Here is a 22,387-nt window from a genome sequence, read left to right as displayed (position 1 = left end):
AGAGCCTTCAGCCCATCACCGGCCGGCTTCTAACATGACAGTGGGCTCAGCCTATCATCGGCAGAGGCGGGACATCGCTGCGGCCGGTGATAAACTGAAGGCTCTGTGACGTTCCCATCCCCAGGAAGCAGCCAGAACAGCGGAGGGACCATGAGGCCGGTTCCTCAGCAATGGGGGAACAGAGGACGAAGGAAAGTTAAAGTTTGTTTTTTAATATTTGAAGCCTGGGAATAGGAATACAAAGTACAGTGCAGCGGCTGATAATTATTTGGCAGGGGGGGAGAAGCAGTGCTCGCGGGTGACATACGGTACGATTAGTCCCCCGATGTGGGGTGCAGCGCTGGGCTGATAAACTGGCGGGGGGGGATGTTAGGGGGCAATATATGTTCAATTTACATACCGTAAATAAATAAGTCCTTTGTGACTAAAATTGATATAAGACCCGGTCTTATTTTCGGAGAAACACGGTCCTTTGTGACTAAAATTGATATAAGACCCGGTCTTATTTTCGGAGAAACACGGTATTTCATACATTAGCATATTCCACTACAACTACCAAAGTTGCATTTGCCCCTACCACAGATGAGGCATACTAGACTGCTCTTGCGAGTCCTGAAAACAGAATATATAACTTTGTGACTGAGACCAAACTTTGCCACCAGTAGACTACTAGCCTGTTTGTCACCAACTTATGCTGAGTACTCCAGTACGTAAAAACGTATCCCCTATACACAGGATAGGGCATAAGTGCTGGGACCTGCTGTGATTTCCTGCCCGGCTCTCCCAATGCGCGGAGCAAGCACCACTGCCTCCCCTGGAGTTGTGTTGACCACCACACAAAGCAGTGGTTGACACCCCCCCCCCCCCTCTATGGGAGAGCTGGAGATACACAAGTGCTGTTTCTCTGGTTCTCCCATAAAAGTGCATGGAGGAGGTGTGTTGATCACCACTCAGTGAGGTGGTCAACACAGCTCAGTGCACGGAGTGGTGGCTGCTCCTTGCATGTGGAAAGCGGGGCGCCGGGTAGAAGATCACATGATCCCCTACCTGTGGATAGGGTATATGTTTTTACGTACCCAAGTACCGCTTTAAACGTCTGTGGCCCAAAGAAAGCAATGAAGGGAGATAACCTAAAAGAAAAACCATTTGTCGCCTAAAGCAACCAATCACAGCTCACTTTCCCTTTTAAAAGAGCAAATTACAAAATGAAAACGATCTCCAGCTCTATTTACACTGACGTAATCCTCAGGCCAAGTTTACATTGCTCCTGGTTCTCAGCACATTATAGCGCAATATACATTCTTCATAGACACAATTGTGCTAAATATTTCATCAGTGCACAGACCTTTTACGCTTTCTTATATACGCCTGCTGACAATTAGAGATTCTCTCGGTCCTAACATAAAATGTACATTACTGGGATCTACAAAATGCTCTTTTTTCTCTGTGCTCATTTTCGGTAATAGGTTTTCCAGGAAGCCAAGCATAAAGCGCATGTGATTCTAAACCATTCTACTTAGAGATCTTGACTAGCTAAAGCATGGCTTACACACTGGTCAAACTTGTTTATGAGGATGTTTCTGCCAACTCCAGAGGTGGGATTAGAAAGGTTTTACATAGCTCCCAACCAGCCAAGCCAAATGAGAGACAGAAAGAACCATAAACTCTGATGTATTAAAGGAGTACTCCGGTGCGCACTTTTTTCCTTTTATCCCGTCCGGGCTGTAAAATAAAAGAAAACACACTTTCTCTTACCTGCCAACGAGCCCCCGGAGCTCCGGTACAGGTGTTCGGTCCCCGGGCTGTATTCTTCTTACTTCCTGTTAGCCCGGCACGTCACACGGAGCTTCAGCCTATCACCGGCCGAGGCGGGACATCGCTGCGGCTGGTGATAGGCTGAAGCTTCGTGTGACGTGCCGGGCTAACAGGAAGTAAGAAGAATACAGCCCGGGGCCCGGGGCCCGAACACCTGTACCGGAGTGTACCGGAGCTCCGGGGGCTCGTTGGCAGGTAAGAGAAAGTGTGTTTTCTTTTATTTTGCAGCCCGGACGGGATAAAAGGAAAAAAGTGCACGCAGGAGTACTCCTTTAAAAAATAATTTATTAAACACTATTCCTTCCGCAGAGACCGACCTGAAAAAATGAAGTTTACATTGCTCCCAAATTGAATGTCCTTACAAGCAGGATTACAACCAATAAAAAAGTTCCCTTTTCTATGAGTTGACGCTGGACTTTGCCTTCTTTTTTCATAAAAGTGTGTACCACACTGCCTTACTGATAAAACAGCAGCTATATAGCTTTCTCAGTTGCGCATTGCGAAACAATGGGTGAGGGACCCATTGTTTCGCAATGCGCAACTGAGAAAGCTATATAGCTGCTGTTTTATCAGTAAGGCAGTGTGGTACACACTTTTATGAAAAAAGAAGGCAATGTCCAGCGTCAACTCATAGAAAAGGGAACTTTTTTATTGGTTCATTCAATTGCCATAGAAAACAACAAGGACTCAAGTAACGTGACTCGTTTCGGCCCGTAGGGCCTTAGTCATACGAATGTTACATGTACTTGGATCATTTATATATGCAGTGGAGAAGTGACGCACACGAGGTGTGTCCAAGACATCCCTGCAACACCTGCACACATAACTACACATACTCATTTACTAAGAATGTTGTGTAGGTTTCTTTGTGGGTTTTAATTCCCTACAATTTATTTTCCACAGTATTTACTAAGGTTTCCCTACATTTTCCACTTTCCCTACACTTTGCTTCTTTTTTTACACATGCTCTGACCTGTCTTGTTTTCCTCAGCTCAAATCCACCAAATTTTAGGTTAGTAAACATGTTGGGTTTTTGTGAAAATGTCGGGAACACGCCCCTTTTGGAGACCACGCCCCCTTTCCCCGGCAGCCACACCCCTTTTTCGGGTTTTCTTAGCAGAATGGAGAGTTAGTCGTTTTTTTCAATTCTGGCTCAAAATCTGGCGCAAATTCTGGCGCAGACAGAATTTCTGGTGCAATGCGACAGAATCTGGTGCACAACCCGAGAAAACATGTCGGGCTTGCAATAGTAAATGAGGGCCAATGTGTATTAAACAAATGAAGGTCAATATCTAAAACCACCATATAAAAAGAAAAAAAAAAAAAAAAGAAAAAATTATTGTGAAAGGGATCCATCTGTCCCTGATGTTTGGGTATAACATCATACTATAAATAAATGTGTCATCTGAACATATACTGCATTATTATTACTACCACATTCAGGAAAAAAAACTGCAGTTCATTGTATTTTACATGCCAGTTCATGTCACCCCGCACACATTGTCGAGAACTTACCGGTTGGAGAAATGATCAGGGCACGCCGCAATTGTTCCCAAGTGATTTCGCTTAAGATGTTGTTGCTGTCAGCAACAAACTCAAACAGCGTGGCTACCCTGACTGGACCATAGCCAGGGCTAGAAATATTGCCAATAACATGACAAAAAATGAAAAATCTTCACCTGTGGTCTTTTCCACACAATACAGCACCAACTTCAAGGCTGTAAAAAGAATAATTGGCAAATATATGCCTATTATTTATTCTGATCCCGATTTTAGGGAAGCTAGGGGTACTCGGGTGGAAATTTTTTTTTATTTTTTTTATTTATTTTTTATCAACTGGTGCCAGAAAGTTAAACAGATTTGTAAATGACTTCTATTAAAACAATCTTAATCCTTCCAGTACTTATTAGCTGCTGAATACTACAGAGGAAGTTCTTTTCTTTTTGCAACACGGAGCTGAATCACAAGCACAGTGCTCTCTGTTGACATCTCTGTTCATTTTAGGAACTGTCCAGAGCAGCATATGTTTGCTATGGGGATTTTCTCCTACTCTGGACAGTTCTTAAAATGGACAGAGATGTCAGCAGAGAGCACTGTGCTCGTGATTCAGCAGAGAGCTCTGTGTTCCAAAAACGACGCCCAAAGCAACCAATCAGAGCTCATCCTTCATATCACCAGAGTACAGTGGTCCCTCAACATACGATGGTAATTCGTTCCAAATGACCCATCGTTTGTCGAATCCATCGTATGTTGAGGGATCCGTGCAATGTAAAGTATAGGAAGCTGTACTCACCTGTCCCCGCCGCTCCGGACCGCGTCCTCACCGCTCCCGATGCTGTCCCGCTGCTCCGGGTCCACTTCGGGATCCTCCGGCTTCTTCCGCATCTTCTGCAGGGTCCGGGCCTCGCTTTCTGGTGACGTTATTACGCTGGTGCGCCGGCACGGCGTGCGTAGCCACGTAATAACGACGCCGGAAAGCGAGGCCTGGACCCTGGACAAGATGCGGAAGATAGGTAAGCGGGGATAGGTAAGTGAACCTGTCTGGGATGCTTAAACTGCTATCCGACAGCAGCTTAAGCATTTTGCGCTGTCGGATAGCAGTTAATGCGATGGCCCCGACATATAAAAGCATCGTATGTCGTTGCTGACATCGACATGCGATTGCCTCTGAGAGGCCATCGTATGTCGATTTGATCATATGTCGGGGCCATCACATGTCGGGGGGTTACTGTAGTTTAAATGGGCACTGTCAGATACAAAAACTTTTGATATATTGTAAAGCATGTATAACCAATAGGTTTTGCAATTGCTTTCATTAGAAAATTCAGTATTTCATACTGAAAAAGCCAGTCAAACAACTGCCCCCCTGCCTGCTTGGGCACATACTAGTCCTGCTGTGTCCATGCATCATCATCTATGTCATGGACACACTTCCTTGATTGACAGCTGTGAGCGCAGGGCTCACAGCTAGAGGAAAAATCCTCCCACTGTCAGCTTGTGTCCCGCTACTGTCAGTGAGGACAAGCTGGGAGTTGTAGTTTTACTAATGCTAGGGGAGATGTGAGCAGACAGCATTACCGAGGGAGGGGCGGAGACCTGCACAGTGAGGCCACGCCCCCTCCCTTTGAGAGGAATTCAGACTAGTGAGCTAAATTAAAAATAAATAAAGGTGCTAGACACATAAAAATTAGATGCACATGGTCAGGTTTAGGTACTGAGTGATATATTTTTAAAAAAATTTGGGGGGGATCTGACGGGTACGCTTTAAGAAATGAAAGCTGAGCTGTGATTGGTTACTACAGGCCACAGAGACATTTCATAAATTCCAATCCAAGTCCTTTAGAGAAGATGCTTTTATTCCTGCTTTATGTCCTGGCTGATTCTGGGCTATATATTCTAAGTCATAAAAGGGTATCTGAACAAGACCAGATAAACCCTTTAAGGGAAGTGTGTGAAATTATACTGGATTTTCATATTTCTTTTTTCCACCAAAAATCTTTGGGAAAAAATGTAAACAAAAAGCAGAATTGAACCTAGAAAACAAACTCCTAAAAGCTCTTGTTTTGTATGTCTTTTAAACTACAGAAACCTATGGAGATGTGTTTTAAAGAAGCCAATGCCCTGTCTTGCTTCTTTCCGGCGTACTATAATGAATCTGGAATATAAGAATATAAAGTTCATTAAAACAAAATGATTTCAACCAAATTTAACCCCTTAAGGACCGGAGGTTTTTCCGTTTTTGCATTTTCGTTTTTTGCTCCTTGCCTTTAAAAAATCATAACTCTTTCAAATTTACACCTAAAAATCCATATGATGGCTTATTTTTTGCGCCACCAATTCTACTTTGTAATGACGTCAGTCATTTTGCCCAAAAATCTATGGTGAAGCGGGAAAAAAAATCATTGTGCGACAAAATTGAAAAAAAAAACGCTGTTTTGTAACTTTTGGGGGCTTCCGTTTCTACGTAGTACATTTTTCGGTAAAAATGACACCTGATATGTATTCTGTAGGTCCATACGATTAAAATGATACCCTACTTATATAGGTTTGATTTTGTCGGACTTCTGGAAAAAATCATAACTACATGCAGGAAAATTAATACGTTTAAAATTGTCATCTTCTGACCCCTATAACTTTTTTATTTTTCCGTGTATGGGGCGGTATGAGGGCTCATTTTTTGCGCCGTGATCTGAAGTTTTTAACGGTACCATTTTTGCATTGATAGGACTTATTGATCACTTTTTATTCATTTTTAAATGATATAAAAAGTGACCAAAAATGCACTATTTTGGACTTTGGAATTTTTTTGCGCGCACGCCATTGACCGAGCGGTTTAATTAATGATATATTTTTATAATTCGGACATTTCCGCACGCGGTGATACCACATATGTTTATTTTTATTTTTATTTACACTGTGTTTTTTTTTTTATTGGAAAAGGGGGGTGATTCAAACTTTTAATAGGGGAGGAGTTAAATGATCTTTATTCACTTTTTTTTTTCACTTTTTTTTTGCAGTGTTATAGGTCCCATAGGGACCTATAACACTGCACACACTGATCTTCTATGTTGATCACTGGTTTCTCATAAGAAACCAGTGATCAACGATTCTGCCGGATGACTGCTCAGGCCTGGATCTCAGGCACTGAGCAGTCATTCGGCGATCGGACAGCGAGGAGGCAGGTAGGGGCCCTCCCGCTGTCCTGTCAGCTGTTCGGGATGCCGCGATTTCACCGCGGCTATCCCGAACAGCCCACTGAGCTAGCCGGGATGCTTTCGGTTTCACTTTAGACGCGGCGTTCAACTTTGAACGCCGCGTCTAAAGGGTTAATAGCGCGCGGCACAGCGATCAATGCCGCGCGCTATTAGCCACGGGTCCCGGCCGTTGTTAGAGGCCGGGCCCGACCCGCTATGACGCGGGGCCACGCCGTGGCCCCGCGTTATAGATCGGGAGTGGACACATGACGTTCCAGTACGTCATGTGTCCTTAAGGGGTTAAAGGGGTATTCCGGCAAAAACATTTTATCCCCTATCCAAAGGATAGGGGATAAGATGTCTGATCGTGGGGGGCCCACTGCTGAGACCCCCCCCCTCCACTATCTCCCTGCAGCACCCGCATTCTATGCAGGAGCTGTGGCTCCAGTTTCGGAAGCCTCCGGGTTTCCGGGACTGGGGACGTGACGTCACGCCAATCCCCCTCCCATATGGCCGTCACGCCCCCTCCCATAGACATGAATGGAGGGGGCGTGGCATGACATCACCAATCCCGGAAGTTTCCAAAACTGGAGACACAGCTCCCGCATAGAAAATGCGGGTGCTGCAGGGAAATCGCGGGGGGTCCCAGCGGCAGGCCCTCCGCGATCAGCCATCTTATCCCCTATGCTTTGGATAAGGGATAAAAAAAATTTGCCCGGAATACCCCTTTAATGACCAATATTTTAGCCAATTACAGATAGACAGTCATAGTCATTTTCATCTTGTAGTCGCTTGTACTTGACTATAATACAGCTGACCATAACACGAAAAAAAAACATCTAAAAGTAAAAGAACACTTTACCTGCACTTGGTGTTACTGATTTTTAGGCAGTTTAAACAAGGTTAGCGGTCAATGTGGAGCCGGTGTCGGGAGCTTGTGATGTCATGCAATAAGAGGGACCTATGAGTGGAGGGTAAATCCAATATTATTAACATTTGACCGCTAAGCGGTCACTAAGACCCTAAATTTCCCACCCAATATAAAACTTAACGTTTAATAAGCCGAGATTAAAATAACCTCACACATATTGATCCATGGTGCATTGATTGGCATGACACTGCATGCTATAGAAGTGAATTGAAAAATTAGACTGTGGCTGCAGTCCACAGTCTATAGTGTGAGACAATTAAAAATCTAACACATTGCCCGCCCGCCCGACGTTTCGCCACAGGCTGTGGCTTTATCAAGGGCTAAGAGGCAAATGGCCATTTGCCTCTTAGCCCTTGATAAAGCCACAGCCTGTGGCGAAACGTCGGGCGGGCGGGCAATGTGTTAGATTTTTAATTGTCTCACACTATAGACTGTGGACTGCAGCCACAGTCTAATTTTTCAATTCACTTCTATAGCATGCAGTGTCATGCCAATCAATGCACCATGGATCAATATGTGTGAGGTTATTTTAATCTCGGCTTATTAAACGTTAAGTTTTATATTGGGTGGGAAATTTAGGGTCTTAGTGACCGCTTAGCGGTCAAATGTCAATAATCTTGTGATGTCATAGCCCCACCCCTCATGATGTCACACCTCGCCCCCCTGCACAGTATCCTAGGTGATTATAATTATACATATATATATTTATATATTCGATGGGAGGGGGGGTTGGGGGATTGGGAATATGATGGCTGGGACCACCCCCAACAATTATGTGCAGGTAGTCCCTTGTCCACAGTGTGTCAGCTCACATTCTTAAATGGGCACTGTCATTAAACATGATTTTTAATATTTGATTCCGTATGCCAAATAAATAACTTTTGTAATTGGCTTCCATTAAAAAAAAAAAAATTTAAAAACAAATTTTATGTTAGTTTTTCTGCTGTACACTTCTAGCCACCAGGGGTCTACCTTCTTTCTGGTCAAAATCTCAGATTTTGATCTCCTGCTTGTAATGGCAGGAGACCAAACTCAGGAAGTGTTTCTCTGCACTGATCTTCATTGACAGCTGCACAGAGCCTCAGTGAAAGCAGCTGCACAGACTGAAAGCTGCAAAGAGCCTCACTGACAGATACACAGACAAAGCTGCTGCACAAAGCCTGAAGTCTTCTATTTATTAAAGCACTGCACCGATGTAAGGGCGGAAGTGGTCCCCCGGCTGGCTTCAGTGATGTCATGCCTTCTGGGAAATGCCCACTTTCTCCTGCTGGGAGATTGCACTGTGTGAGCAACAAGAAAGTTATGATACACAGCTTTTTAAAGCTCTGAATTTTTTTTAAGGGCTGGTGGAGTGTTAGGAGTAGTTAGGGAACATCGCCTGAGTTAGTTTAGATAAGTTAATTTGGTGACAGGTACTCTTTAATTCCTTCTCAATTCATTTGCCTTTTTACTGCTGGAGATAGCCAGATACAACACTTGGCTTATACCTCATGTTTGAAAGGCCATGTTCTAGGGATCGACCGATATCGTTTTTTTAGGGCCGATACCGATAATCGGTGGAGGTTAGGGCCGATAGCTGATAACTTATACCGATATTCCGGTTTAAGTTATCGGCTATTTATCCCCCCGCGACACCGCTGCAGATCATTGATTTAAAGCGGGCGCTTTAAATCAATGCACTAGAGTGGCTTTTGCGGTGCCATAGGCCGCCACCGCCACCACCCGCTTCTCTCCCCCTACCTGTCAGGGTGGTCCGGGCCATCCATCCTTCTTGTAGTGTCTGGAGGCATTCCGGGTGGAGGGTGAACCGGTCCGGGCTGTCCTTCTTCTCCGGGGGATCATCTTCTCCACTCCGGGCAGGCTCCGGCCTAGTACGCTGCATTGTCGCCGCTGTGCAGTGATGCCCGTGCGCAGCAACGCACCTGACGTCACGGCGTAGCGGCGTCTATGCAGCGTACTAGGCCGGAGCCTGCCCGGAGTGGAGAAGATGACCCCCGGAGAAAAAGGACAGCCAGGACCGGTTTACCCTCCACCCGGAATGCCGCCGGACACTACAGGAAGGATGGATGGCCCGGACCACCCCCATTACGGGTAAGTTAAAAAAATTTTATTGACTCGGAGGGTGGGGGAGGGGCCCGACCGGTATAGCAGTATGGGCAAAAATCCATAATGGTATACCGCCCAGCACTACGGTGGGGGGTGCGACGTGGTGCGGTGGGCCGGTCAAGGTTCGGTGCGGAGGGTCGGGGGGAGGCGGTCGCGGTGCGGTGAGGGCGGTGCGGGGGGCGGGGCATTATCGGCAAGGTAATTGCCGATACCGATAATGCCCAAAATCGTGATTATCGGACGATAATATCGGCCATACCGATAATCGGTCGATCCCTACCATGTTCACACAGTATACTTGTTGCAGATTTTGCGTTTGTATTCCACACAGAAAATCTGCAAAAGAGAGTATATGAATAGGGTTTACAAATCACAGCAGGAAATAACAGGCATGTATTCAGGTATGTATGATACATCTGCACGTGCCATGTAAGAAGGCAGACGAAAATGTGTGCCAGACTATTCATCCATAGATCACATTGCCTGGCAACTATCATACTGAAGTGACTACTGTGTCCAAATAGCAGGATACGTATAGATTACGGCCATTATGTGGATTACACAGACCTACAGTCATGCCATAGCTATCAGTCAGAGCTTTGTCATCCCTATGATAGACTAATAAAAAGTATATAACTAGATATTCCAGACTTCAAACGTCGTCAGTGAGGCTGAGTTCACAATGTCTTTGCAGTGTTTATTTTGCATATATACCGGAAAAAAAGCTTGTGGCATATATACGTCAACTGTATCCATAGGCTTCTGTATACTGATGAGGCAAAAGGAGTTTCCTGTTAGCCTCTTTCAAGCTGGTACATATACCATATTGTGTCCAGGATTTACTATGGCAAACCAGTCCTGTATTGTCAGATTGTATTCCAAAATGTGTCTGTACCAGTATTTGTGGTGCAATGCGCCAAAAAAAATCCGACAAAACCAAAAAAGGGGCATGGTTGGTCAAAAATAAAAAATTAAATAAAAAAAACAAGAGGCATGTTCTCACAACCTGACCTGTTTACTACTGAATTCACACAAAAATCCTGGGAATAAATGTCGGAAAATTTCCACCAAGAAAAAACTGGTCCGAACTTTACACAATCTGTGAATCCCCATATTAAAGGGGTACTCCGCTGTCACTTCGTTCGGAACATTTTGTTCCTAATGCTTGGAGCAGGGGTCGTGATGTCACGCTCCTTGTGACGTCACAACCATGCCCCCTCAATGCAAGTCTATGGGAGGGGGCGTGGCTGTCGCCACGCCCCCTCCCATAGACTTGCATTGAGGGGGCATGGTTGTGACGTCATGACCCCCGCAGCCGGCACCCAGCGTTCTAAACGAACACTGGGTGCTGCATAGAGATTGTCAGGGTCCCAGTGGCGGGACCCCCATGATCAGACATCTTATCCGCTATTCTTTGGATAGGGGATAAGATGCCTAGGGGTGGAGTACCACTTTAAATAGAGTGGTACAGATAATTTATGTAACTATATGTATAGTATATATAGTATATAGCTCTGTGTTCCAAAAAGAAAAGAATTTCCTCTGTAGTATTCAGCAGCTAATAAGTACTGGAAGGATTAAGATTTTTTTTATAGAAGTAATTTACAAATCTGTTTAACTTTCTGGCATCAGTTGATAAAAAAAAAAAAAGAAAAGTTTTCCACTGGAGTACCCCTTTAACGACGCAGGATGTATATTTACGTCCTGCGCCGGCTCCCGCGATAAGAAGCGGGGGTCGCACTGCGACCCCGCATCACATCGCGTCGGTCCCGGCGCTCATCAACGGCCGGGACCCGCGGCTAATACCACACATCGCCGATCGCGGCGATGTGCGGTATTAACCCTTTAGAAGCGCCGGTCAAAGCTGACCGCCGCTTCTAAAGCGAAAGTGAAAGTATCCCGGCTAGTCAGTCGGGCTGTTTGGGATCGCGGCGTCCCGAACAGCTTACAGGACAGGCAGCCCTTACCTGCCTCCTCGGTGTCCGATCGGCGAATGACTGCTCCGTGTCTGAGATCCAGGCAGGAGCAGTCAAGCGCCGATAACACTGATCACAGGCGTGTTAATACACGCCAGTGATCAGCATAGGAGATCAGTGTATGCAGTGTTATAGGTCCCTATGGGAGCTATAACACTGCAAAAAAAGTGAAAAAAAAAGTGTTAATAAAGGTCATTTAACCCCTTCCCTAATAAAAGTTTGAATCACCCCCCTTTTCCCATAAAAAAAAATAAAACAGTATAAATAAAAATAAACATGTGGTATCGCCGCGTGCGTAAATGTCCGAACTATAAAAATATATAATTCATTAAACCGTACGGTCAATGGCGTATGCGCAAAAAAATTCCAAAGTACAAAAAAGCGTATTTTGGTCACTTTTTATACCATTAAAAAATGAATTAAAAGTGATCAAAACAAAAATCGTACCGATAAAAACTTCAGATCACGGCGCAAATAATGAGTCCTCATACCGCCCTTTACGTGGAAAAATAAAAAAAAGTTATAGGGGTCAGAAGATGACATTTTTAAACATATACATTTTCCTACATGTAGTTATGATTTTTTCCAGAAGTGCGACAAAATCAAACCTATATAAGTAGGGTATCATTTTAACCGTATGGACCTACAGAATAATGATAAGGTGTCATTTTTACCGAAATATGCACTGCGTAGAAACGGAAGCCCCCAAAATTTACAAAATGGCGTTTTTTCTTCGATTTTGTCGCACAATGATTTTTTTTTCCGTTTTGCCGTGAATTTTTGGGTAAAATGACTGATGTCACTGCAAAGTAGAATTGGTGACGCAAAAAATAAGCCATAATATGGATTTTTAGGTGGAAAATTGAAAGGGTTATGATTTTTAAAAGGTAAGGAGGACAAAAAGAACGAAAGTGCAAAAATGGAAAAACCCTGAGTCCTTAAGGGGTTAAAAGGGGAAGTCTCAGGACCACAACCTTTGCCCATTAGAGCAGTGTTTCCCAACCAGGGTGCCTCCAGCTGTTGCAAAACTACAACTCTCTCCATGATTGGACTGTAGTTTTGTAACAGCTGCAGGCACTCTGTTTTGGAAACACTATATCAGAGCCTATGGATGTCAGAGAAGAGAGGCACTCAGTCAGGGCCCCTCTATGTGCCACAAAGGAGTGCCATTCTTGGGCTATGTTCCCATTCAGTTTTTAAGCCGTTTTGTTGACCCTTTTTTGTGCTTTATTTGTTTATTGCAAACTATGAAAGTGAAATCTGATTGGTTGCTACAGGCAATTGTTCTACTTTTCCTCTATTCACTATTTGTCTAAATGAGGCAAATCTAAAAAATAAGCACAAATAAAACATGAAGTACACAAATCCATTGCCAATGGGTTATCACCCATGTTTGCCCTAAGCGGGCACATAAAGCAACGAGCTAATGGGTTGCTACGGGCAACCAAACACTAGATATAAAGGGAATCACTTCAATGCTGCCCGAACATCTGAGAACCCAGATCTTCTCTATGATCCAAATAGCCGATGACCAGCTTAGTTCTCTGATGTACGGCCAGCTTGCCTTACCTTTTACAAGATCTCTACATCCTGTCAGTGAATGGAAAGTTTAGCTCCGTGCCATAATGGAACATCTCCTGCAGACACCAGTGCAGAACATGACAGTTCTCTTCAGTGGTGATAGAGGGCAGGGTTTTAGCCTCAGCATAGAAACAGGGAATGACTCTATTCACTGACAGCAATTAGAGCTCCTGAAAGCACAAAGGAGAGTTGAGGTTGCACCACAGAACATGATGACACTGGTCATACAGGTCTTCTGGAATGACACCAAACATGATGCTCACTAGATACATCCACGTCAGTGTTTCCCAAGCAGGCTGCAATACTAGAATTCCGGGCATGCTGGGAGTTGTAGTTTTGCAACAGTTGGAGGCACCCTGGTTGGGAAACACTGCTCTAGAGTCCATTGGAAACCAGTTGATTTCTGTTATGTACTGTGACACTGATAAAAGGTTGTCATTCTAGTCTCACAACTATACAATGTCACCGTCATGGGGCCCCCCTAAGCCCACCCTAATGAGACTAAAAGGTTATACTATGTTCTCAGTCAGACTTGCCAGCTGTGGTGAAACCACAACTCCCAGCATGCCAGGACACCCAGAAGGTTATCTGCTGGGAGTTGTAGTTTTGCAACAGGTGATGAGCCAGTAATAAACTAGGTAATGTGACCTCTATCTGTCACAATGTTTCCTATTCAGTGTGACTCCAGCTGTGGTGAAACTACAACTCCCAGCATGCCAGGACACCCAGAAGGTTATCTGCTGGGAGTTGTAGGCATGCTGGGAGTTGTAGTTTTGCAACAGGTGATGAGCCAGTAATAAACTAGGTAATGTGACCTCTATCTGTCACAATGTTTCCTATTCAGTGTGACTCCAGCTGTGGTGAAACTACAACTCCCAGCATGCCAGGACACCCAGAAGGTTATCTGCTGGGAGTTGTAGGCATGCTGGGAGTTGTAGTTTTGCAACAGGTGATGAGCCAGTAATAAACTAGGTAATGTGACCTCTATCACAATGTTTCCTATTCAGTGTGACTCCAGCTGTTGCAAAACTACAACTCCCAGCATGCCCGGACAGCCTTCGGCTGTCCGGGCATGCTGGGAGTTGTAGTTTTGCAACAGCTGGAGGCACAGGGGTGGGGAAACACTGGTCTAGCCACACCAGTCCCTGCTCACCACCTGTCACCGTCCACACAAGCCCCCCTCTGTGCCACCCAAAGCTCGGGCACATCTCCCCTAGTACACGATGTAACTTTGTCCCGTAAAGCAGAGTACAGAGTGAAGTACACACAGCGCTTCCTGGTCTCACTTCTTGTATGAGGGCAGGAGACTGGGTGCACTGGTGCGGGTATAGAGGGTATGGTACCTGTGTAGATGGCAGGACACAGGAGCCCCTCACGCCCCCACCTTTCACAGATCCTAATAGGTCCCCAGCAGCGGCATGATCCGACCACAACTCAGCAGGAAGAGCCTAACAGCGGAGATACGTGGGCGGGGCACGGTGACGCCCCCTGCCGAGCGCAACACCAATCACTCAAGAGGACTCACCGTGGTGGGAAGGGCTACACTGGGTAACCACGCCCCGCTCCTGTAATCACTCGGTATACGGCCTAGATAGAACCACGTGACTGGCTCTAGTCTTTCTGTAACGTCAGCCAGGTTTGTCTATGGGCGTTACGATGGCGACAGTGCGTGGAGGTGTAGCGGTACAGAGAGGTGGCGCACGACATTATGTCCCGCATTATAATGTTACTATCACGCGTAGCTGCTATGTGTTTGTTATATGTGCGGCATTATGGAAGCTGTGAACACAAATCCGATACATGTGTACTTCTGGCACTTTGTTGTCTCCATAATAGTGTAGACCAGTCACAGCCATTAACCCCTTAAGGACCAGGCCCATCTGGGATGCTTTTACTTTTCATTCTGATTCTGAGATAGTTTTTTCATGACATATTCTACTTTTTATTAGTGGTAAAATGTTGTCCATACTTGCATCATTTCTTGGTGAAAAATTCCAAAATTTGATGAAAAAATAGAAAATTTAGCATTTTTCTAACTTTGAAGTTCTCTGCTTATAAGGAAAATGGATATTCCAAATTAATTTTATATTGATTCACATATACAATATATCTACTTGTTCCCATCATAAAGTTCAGCAGCAATTTTCCAATTTTTCACAAAATTTTCAAACTCGCTATTTTTCAGGGACCAGTTCAGGTTTGAAGTGGATTTGAAGGGTCTTCATATTAGAAATACCCCACAAATGACCCCATTATAAAAACTGCACCCCTCAAAGTATTTAAAATGACATTCAGTAAGTGTGTTAACCCTTTATGTGTTTCACAGGAATAGCAGCAAAGTGAAGGAGAAAATTCAAAATCTTCATTTTTTACACTCGTATGTTCTTATAGACTCAGTTTTTGAATTTTTACAAGGGGTAATAGGAGAAAAAGACCCCCAAAATTTGTAACCCAATTTCTCTTGAGTAAGGAAATACCTCATATGCGTATGTAAAGTGTTCGGTGGGCGCAGTAGAGGGCACAGAAGGGAAGGAGCAACAATGGGATTTTGGAGAGTGAATTTTGATAAAATGGTTTTTATCACATTTAGGAAGCCCCTATGGTGCCAAAACAGCAGAAAACCCCTCATGGCATACCATTTTGGAAACTAGACCCCTCAAGGAATGTAACAAGGGGTACAGTGAGCATTAACACCCCACAGGTGTTTGACGACTTTTCGTTAAAGTCGGATGTGTAAATGAAAAAAAAAATGACACTAAAGTGCAGTTTTTTTTACCCAAATTTACCATTTTTGCAAAGGGTAATGGGAGAAAATGCCCCCCAAAATGTGTAACCCCATCTCTTCTGAGTATGGAAATACCCCATGTTAGGACGTAAAGTGCTCTGCGGGCGAACTACAATGCTCAGAAGAGAAGGAGCGCCATTGAGCTTTTAGAGAAATCATTTTTTTGGAATGGAAGTCAGGGGCCATGTGCGTTTACAAAGCCCCCCCGTGGTGCCAGAACAGTGGACCCCCCCGACATGTGACCCCATTTTGGAAACTACGCCCCTCAGAGAATTTAATAAGGGGTGCAATGAGTATTTACACCCCACTGGCATTTGACAGATCTATGGAACAGTGGGCTGTGCAAATTAAAAATAACATTTTTCATTTTCACGGACCACTGTTCCAAAAATCTGTCAGACACCTGTGGGGCATAAATGCTCAATGCACCCCTTATTACATTACGTAGTTTCCAAAATGGGGTCACATGTGGTGGGGGGTCCATTGTTCTGGCTTTGTAAACACACGTGGCCTTCAATTCCGGACAAATTTTTTCTTCAAAATCCCAATGACGCTCCTTCTCTTCTGAGCACTGTAGTTTGCCGCAGAGCACTTTACATCCACATATGGGGTATGGTCTTTCTCAGAAGAAATGAAGTTACAAATTTTGGGGGCTTTTTTCCTATTTTCCCTTGTGAAAATGAAAAATTTAGGGTATCACCAGCATTTTAGTGAAATTTTTTTTTTCATTTTCCCATCCAACTTTAATGAAAATTCTTCAAACACCTGAGGCTCACTATAACCCTTGTTACGTTCCGTGAGGGGTGTAGTTTCCAAAATGGGGTCACATGTGGGTATTTTTTTTTTTTTGCGTTTATGTCAGAAACGATTTAAAATCAGCCACCTCTGTGTAAATCACCAATTTAGGCCTCAAATGTAGATAGTGCGCTCTCACTCCTGAGCCTTGTTGTGTGTCCGCAGAGCATTTTACGCCCACATATGGGGTATTTCCGTACTCGCCCCAAAATTTTTAACGCAATTTCCCCTCTTTTTTTTGCTTTTACCTCTTGTGAAAATAAAAAGTATGGGGCAACACCATCATGTTAGTGTAAACATTTTAAGTTTTTTACACTAACAGGTTGGTGTAGCCCAATACTTTTCCTTTTCATAAGGAAATACCCCATATGTGGCCCTAAACTGTTTCCTTGAAATACGACAGGGTTCTGAAGTGAGAGAGCGCCATGCACATTTGAGGACTACATTAGGGATTGCATAGGGGTGGACATAGGGGTATTCTACGCCAGTGATTCCCAAACAGGGAGCCTCCAGCTGTTGCTAAACTCCCAGCATGCCTGGACAGTCAGTGGCTGTCCAGAAATGCTGGGAGTTGTTGTTTTGCAACAGCTGGAGGCTCCGTTTTGGAAATACTGCCATACAATACGTTTTTCATTTTTATTGGGGGGGGGGCAGTGTAAGGGGGTGTATATGAAGTGTTTTACCGTTTATTTTGTGTTAGTGTAGTGTTTTTAGGGTACATTCGCACTGGCGGGTTACGGTGAGTTTTCCGCTAGGAGTTTGCGCTGCAGTAAAAAATTTGCCGCAGCCCAAACTTGAAGCAGAAAACTCACTGTAAACTCATCCGTGTGAATGTACCCTGTACATTCACATTGGGGGGGGGGAAACCTCCAGCTGTTTCAAAACTACAACTCCCAGCATGCACTGACAGACCGTGCATGCTGGGAGTTGTACTTTTGCAACAGCTGGAGGCACACTGGTTGGAAAACCTTAAGTTAGGTTCTATTACCTAACTCTGTATTTTCCAACCAGTGTGCCTCCAGCTATTGCAAAACTACAACTCCCAGCATGTACTGATCGCCGAAGGGAATGCTGGGAGATGTAGTTATGTAACAGCTGGAGGTACGCAAGTACAACTCCCAGCATGCCGAGACAGCTGTTTGCTGTTTGGGAATGCTGGGATTTGCAGTTTTGCAACATCTGGAGGGCTACAGTTTAGAGACCACTGCACAGTGATCTCCAAACTGTGGCCCTCCAGATGTTGCAAAACTATAAATCCCAGCATGCCCAGACAGCAAACTGGGGATGCAGGGAGTTGTAGTTTTTCAAGATCTAGAGGGCCACAGTTTAGAGATCACTTCATGACCCCCCTGGGCATTTGTGCGGGGTGCCTGCTGATAGGTATCAGCAGTCACCCCGGTCCGATCCCCGCCCGGCGCGCGGCGGGGACTGAAATTCCCATGGGCATACAGGTACGCCCTGGGTCCTTAAGTACCTGCACGCCCTGGGTCCCTATGTGGTTAAAGGTGTATTCCGCTGGAAAACTTTTTTCTTCTTCTTCTATCAATATTATTATTATACATTTTTTTTAATCAATTGGTAGCAGAAAGTTAAACAGATTTGTAAATTACTACTTCTTATTAAAAAAATCTTAATCCTTCCAGTATTTATCATCTGCTGTATGATCCATAGGAAGTTATTTTCTTTTTGAATTTCCATTCTGTCTGATCACAGTACTCTCTGCTGACACCTCTGTCCATTTTAGGAACTGTCCAGAGCAGGAGCAAATCCCCATAGAACATCTATCCTGCTCTGGACAGTTCCTGACATGGCCAGAGGTGTCAGCAAAGAGCACTGTGGTCAGGCAGAAAAGTTCAAAAAGAAAAGAACTTTCTGTGGATCATAACAGTAGCTGATAAGTACTGGAAGGATGAAGATTTTTTAACCCCTTAAGGACGCAGCCCTTTTTCACCTTAAGGACTGAGCCCTTTTTCGCAATTCTGACCACCGTCACTTTACTTTCGTGACATATTCTACTTTATTTTGGTGGTAAATTTTCGGCGTTACTTGCATCCTTTTTTGGTGGAAAATCCCCAAATGTCATTAAAATTTAGCATTTTTCTAACTTTGAAGCTCTCTGCTTGTAAGGAAAATGGATATTCACAATACATTTAATTTTTCTTCACAAATACAATATGTCCACTTTATGTTGGCATCATAAAATGGACATATTTTTACTTTTTGAAAAAATTAGAGGGCTTCAAAGTAGAGCAGCAATTTTCAAAAATTTCATGAAAATTGCAAAATCTGAAGGGACAGAGACAGAACTACAACTCCCAGCATGTCTGGGCAGTCTAGGCATGCTGAGAGTTGTAGTTTGGAAACATCTGGAGGGCTACCATTTGGGCACCACAGTGGTCTCCAAACTGTGACCCTCCAGATGTTGCAAAACTACAACGCCCAGCATGCCTTTGGCTGTCTGGGCATGCTGCAGTTTGGCCTTCCTAGTGGTTGCCACATTAAAGGGGTAGTCCAGTGGTGAAAAACTTATCCCCTATCCTAAGGATAGGGGATAAGTTTGAGATCGCGGGGGGTCCGACCGCTGGGGCCCCCTGCGATCTCTCTGTACGGGGCCCCGGCTCTCCGCCGAGATAGCGGGTGTCGACCCCCGCACGAGGCGGCGGCCGACACGCCCCCTCAATACATCTCTATGGCAGAGCCGGAGATTGCCGAAGGCAGCGCTTCGGCTCTGCCATAGAGTTGTATTGAGGGGGCGTGTCGGCCGCCACCTCGTGCGGAGGTCGACACGCCCCCTTCCCGCGGGCTGTCGGGGCTCAGTACAGGAGATCTCAGGGGGCCCCAGCGGTCGGACCCCCCGCGATCTGCAACTTATCCCCTATCCTTAGGATAGGGGATAAGTTGCTCACCACTGAATCACCACTGGACTACTCCTTTAAAGATCGCTTTACTTTCACTTTCATTTACACCCCCTGAGCCGGGATCTCTGCAGTCTCCACGATGATCTTCGATCCCCACGCCATCTTCAGGTAAGGTACCGGTCTCCATCTTCTCCCCCCGTTCTGCCCGACATCCAGGGGTGGGCAGAACGGGGGTTTCCATGGCAACCCCCTGTCCTGCGCTGCCATTGGTCAGAACTCAGTTCTGACTAATGGCAGGGGATAGGAGGAGATCGCAGGACTGCGACCTCGCTCCTATCCTGCAGGATGATCGGGGCTGTCACTGACAACTCCGATCATCCCTATTTTCCGGGTGATCGGGTCACCAGAGACCCGATCAGCCCCGAATAGCAGAAAATCGCATGTCTGAATTGACATGCGACTTTCTGCGATCGCCGACATGGGGGGGGGGGTCTCAGGACCCCCCTCGGCGATGTGCCGGGATGCCTGCTGAATGATTCCAGCAGGCATCCCGGTCCGGTCCCCAACCGGCTATCTTGATTTGAAAAAAATAACTAAAAATGTTTTCCAGGGGAGTACCCCTTTAACCCCTTAAAGGGGTACTCCGGTGGAAAGCTTTTTTTTTAATCAACTGGTGCCAGAAAGTTAAACAGATTTGTAAATTTCTTCTGTTAAAAAAATCTTAATTCTTCCAGTACTTATTAGCTGCTGAATACTACAGAGGAAATTATTTTCTTTTTGGAATCACAGCGAGTGTAACTCCTGACACCCACTGTGATCCTCCTGTATAATGTATAGATACGGGCAGTCGCTCTTCTATGGTCCCCTGCACTGACGTATATATACACATATTCCTAGAGCTGTGATTGGCTGGAACCATCTGACCAATCACAGCTGTCTGCAGGAAATATGAATTTGTGTATATATACCGTATTTATCGGGGTATAACACGCACCAACCTGTAACACGCACCCTTATTTTTCCAAGGAAATTTTGGTAAAAAAGTTTTTTTTTACCAAAATATCCTTGGAAAAATGAGGGTGCGTGTGTGTGCAGGTGTACCTCAATAAACTGTTTCTGGCGGCTTCTGCAGTTCAATGATTTAAAGCAAGCGCTTTAAATCATTGACGTGCAGTGGCTTCTGTGGGGCCAGAGTGCCGCTGCTCTATTCCCTCCCCATCCCCAGTTTTATAGTTAAATATCCCGCCGCCGCCACGGCACAATTCCCTCCCCGTCCCTGGTTTTATAGTTAAATATCCCACCGCCGCCACGGCACAATTCCCTCCCCGTCCCCGGTTTTATAGTTACATGTGCCCTGGGGACTGCGGTCCTTCATGCTTCGGCGGTCTCCTGATCTGTCACTGTGTCCGCCGCGCACTGACTGACGGGTGACATCGTGTTGAGGACGTCACTCATCATTGCGTCATTACGCAGCACACAGTGACAGATCAGGAGACCACCGGCGCATGAAGGACCGCAGTCCCCAGGGCACAGGGACGGGGAGGGAATTGGGCAGTGGCAGCGGGATATTTAACTATAAAACGGGGACGGGAAGGGAATTGGGCCGTGGTGGCGGCGGCGGGATATTTAACTATAAAACCGGGGACGGGGAGGGAATCGGGCAGTGGCGGCGGGACATATAACTATAAAACCGGGGACGGGGAGGGAATCGGGCAGTGGCGGCGGGACATATAACTATAAAACCGGGGACGGGGAGGGAATCGGGCAGTGGCAGTGGGACTCTGGCCAGGCAGAAGCTACTGCAGTTCAATGATTTAAAGCGCCCGCTTTAAGTCATTGAACTGCAGCAGCTTTTGCGTGGTCACAAACAGTCTATCGGCATATAACACGTAGATAGACTTTAGGCTAAAAATTTTAGCATAAAAAATGCGTGTTATACGCCGATAAATACGGTACGTCAGTACAGGGGACCATAGAAGAGCGGCTGGCCACATCTATACATTGTACAGAAGGATCGCAACGGACCCCGGCGATCTTTCAATTAGTACAGGTAACTACTACTCCTATCATACAACAGTGCTACCTAAAAAATAAAAAAATAAAAATTTTAAGTAAAAAACACACACATTTTTATTATTATTATTATTATTGTCGGCTACATTTTTAGTGCCCTACCCGCCCACATAAATTGATCCCTGTTTAAAAATTTATAAAAATTTTGTTATAAAAAAGATACATTTCGTTAAATACAATTTTTTAGATCACTACTGTATCTTTTTTATTATTATTTTTTAATGGTATCCTACTAAATTCTAATAAAAAAGGTATCTCAATCACTTTTTTGGATCGCTAAAGTCCAAAAGAGAAGAAACGCCTGAAAAAATACAAAGATTTTCCCGAAAAAATGCCAAAGTCTTGACAAGAGGTCGTTTTTTAAAAACTGCCAAGGAGCCCCAAAACGCCAAAAGGATTAAAAAAAACGCCATACTGAAAAACGCCAAGTGGATTTGGCATTTTAAAGTTTACTATTGACTTACAGCTAACATTTGGCCGCAGCATTTTTTCACACAAAAAAACGCCATGCGGCAGAATGGGCGTTTTTATTGGCGTTTTTGTAAAAAAATAAAAATAAAACAAGTGGAAACCTAGCCTCAAAAAGTCACACTGGAAAACACACACAAAAAAAAAAAAACGAAGTTTCAGTATTATTCTTCTCACATTGGTCTTAAAACTGAAAATCTGCAGACAGACCCCTAGTGGTCTTGTTTTTTAAGCCATGATTATATAAAAAAAAAGAAAAAGGAGATCAAATATTTATAAAGTATATTAGAAAGATTAATGTTTTG

The 22,387-nt window shown here is 44.8% G+C and overlaps 1 protein-coding gene and 1 long non-coding RNA gene across 6 annotated transcripts in view; one reads left to right on the top strand and one right to left on the bottom strand.

The window, feature by feature from the left end:
• RFFL (ring finger and FYVE like domain containing E3 ubiquitin protein ligase) overlaps window positions 1-14,765 on the bottom strand; it is a 51,539-nt gene extending 36,774 nt beyond the window's left edge. Inside the window, exon 1 of one of the 4 annotated variants that reach the window (XM_056556508.1) lies at window positions 14,629-14,765. The gene's annotated coding sequence lies outside the window, so the exon portion shown is untranslated. The other 3 variants (XM_056556512.1, XM_056556509.1, XM_056556513.1) reach the window with 3 other exon arrangements.
• LOC130355807 (uncharacterized) overlaps window positions 14,709-22,387 on the top strand; it is a 32,641-nt gene continuing 24,962 nt past the window's right edge. Inside the window, exon 1 of one of the 2 annotated variants that reach the window (XR_008888663.1) lies at window positions 14,709-14,796. This is a non-coding gene — a long non-coding RNA (uncharacterized LOC130355807). The remainder of the gene's footprint in view (window positions 14,797-22,387) is intronic. The other variant, XR_008888662.1, reaches the window with a different exon arrangement.

The sequence above is a fragment of the Hyla sarda genome, chromosome 2, assembly GCF_029499605.1.
Source record: "Hyla sarda isolate aHylSar1 chromosome 2, aHylSar1.hap1, whole genome shotgun sequence".
NCBI classification, from domain to species: Eukaryota; Metazoa; Chordata; class Amphibia; order Anura; family Hylidae; genus Hyla; species Hyla sarda.
The sequence above is the reverse complement of the archived record's forward strand: the minus strand, read 5'-3'. Positions and strand labels throughout refer to the sequence as shown.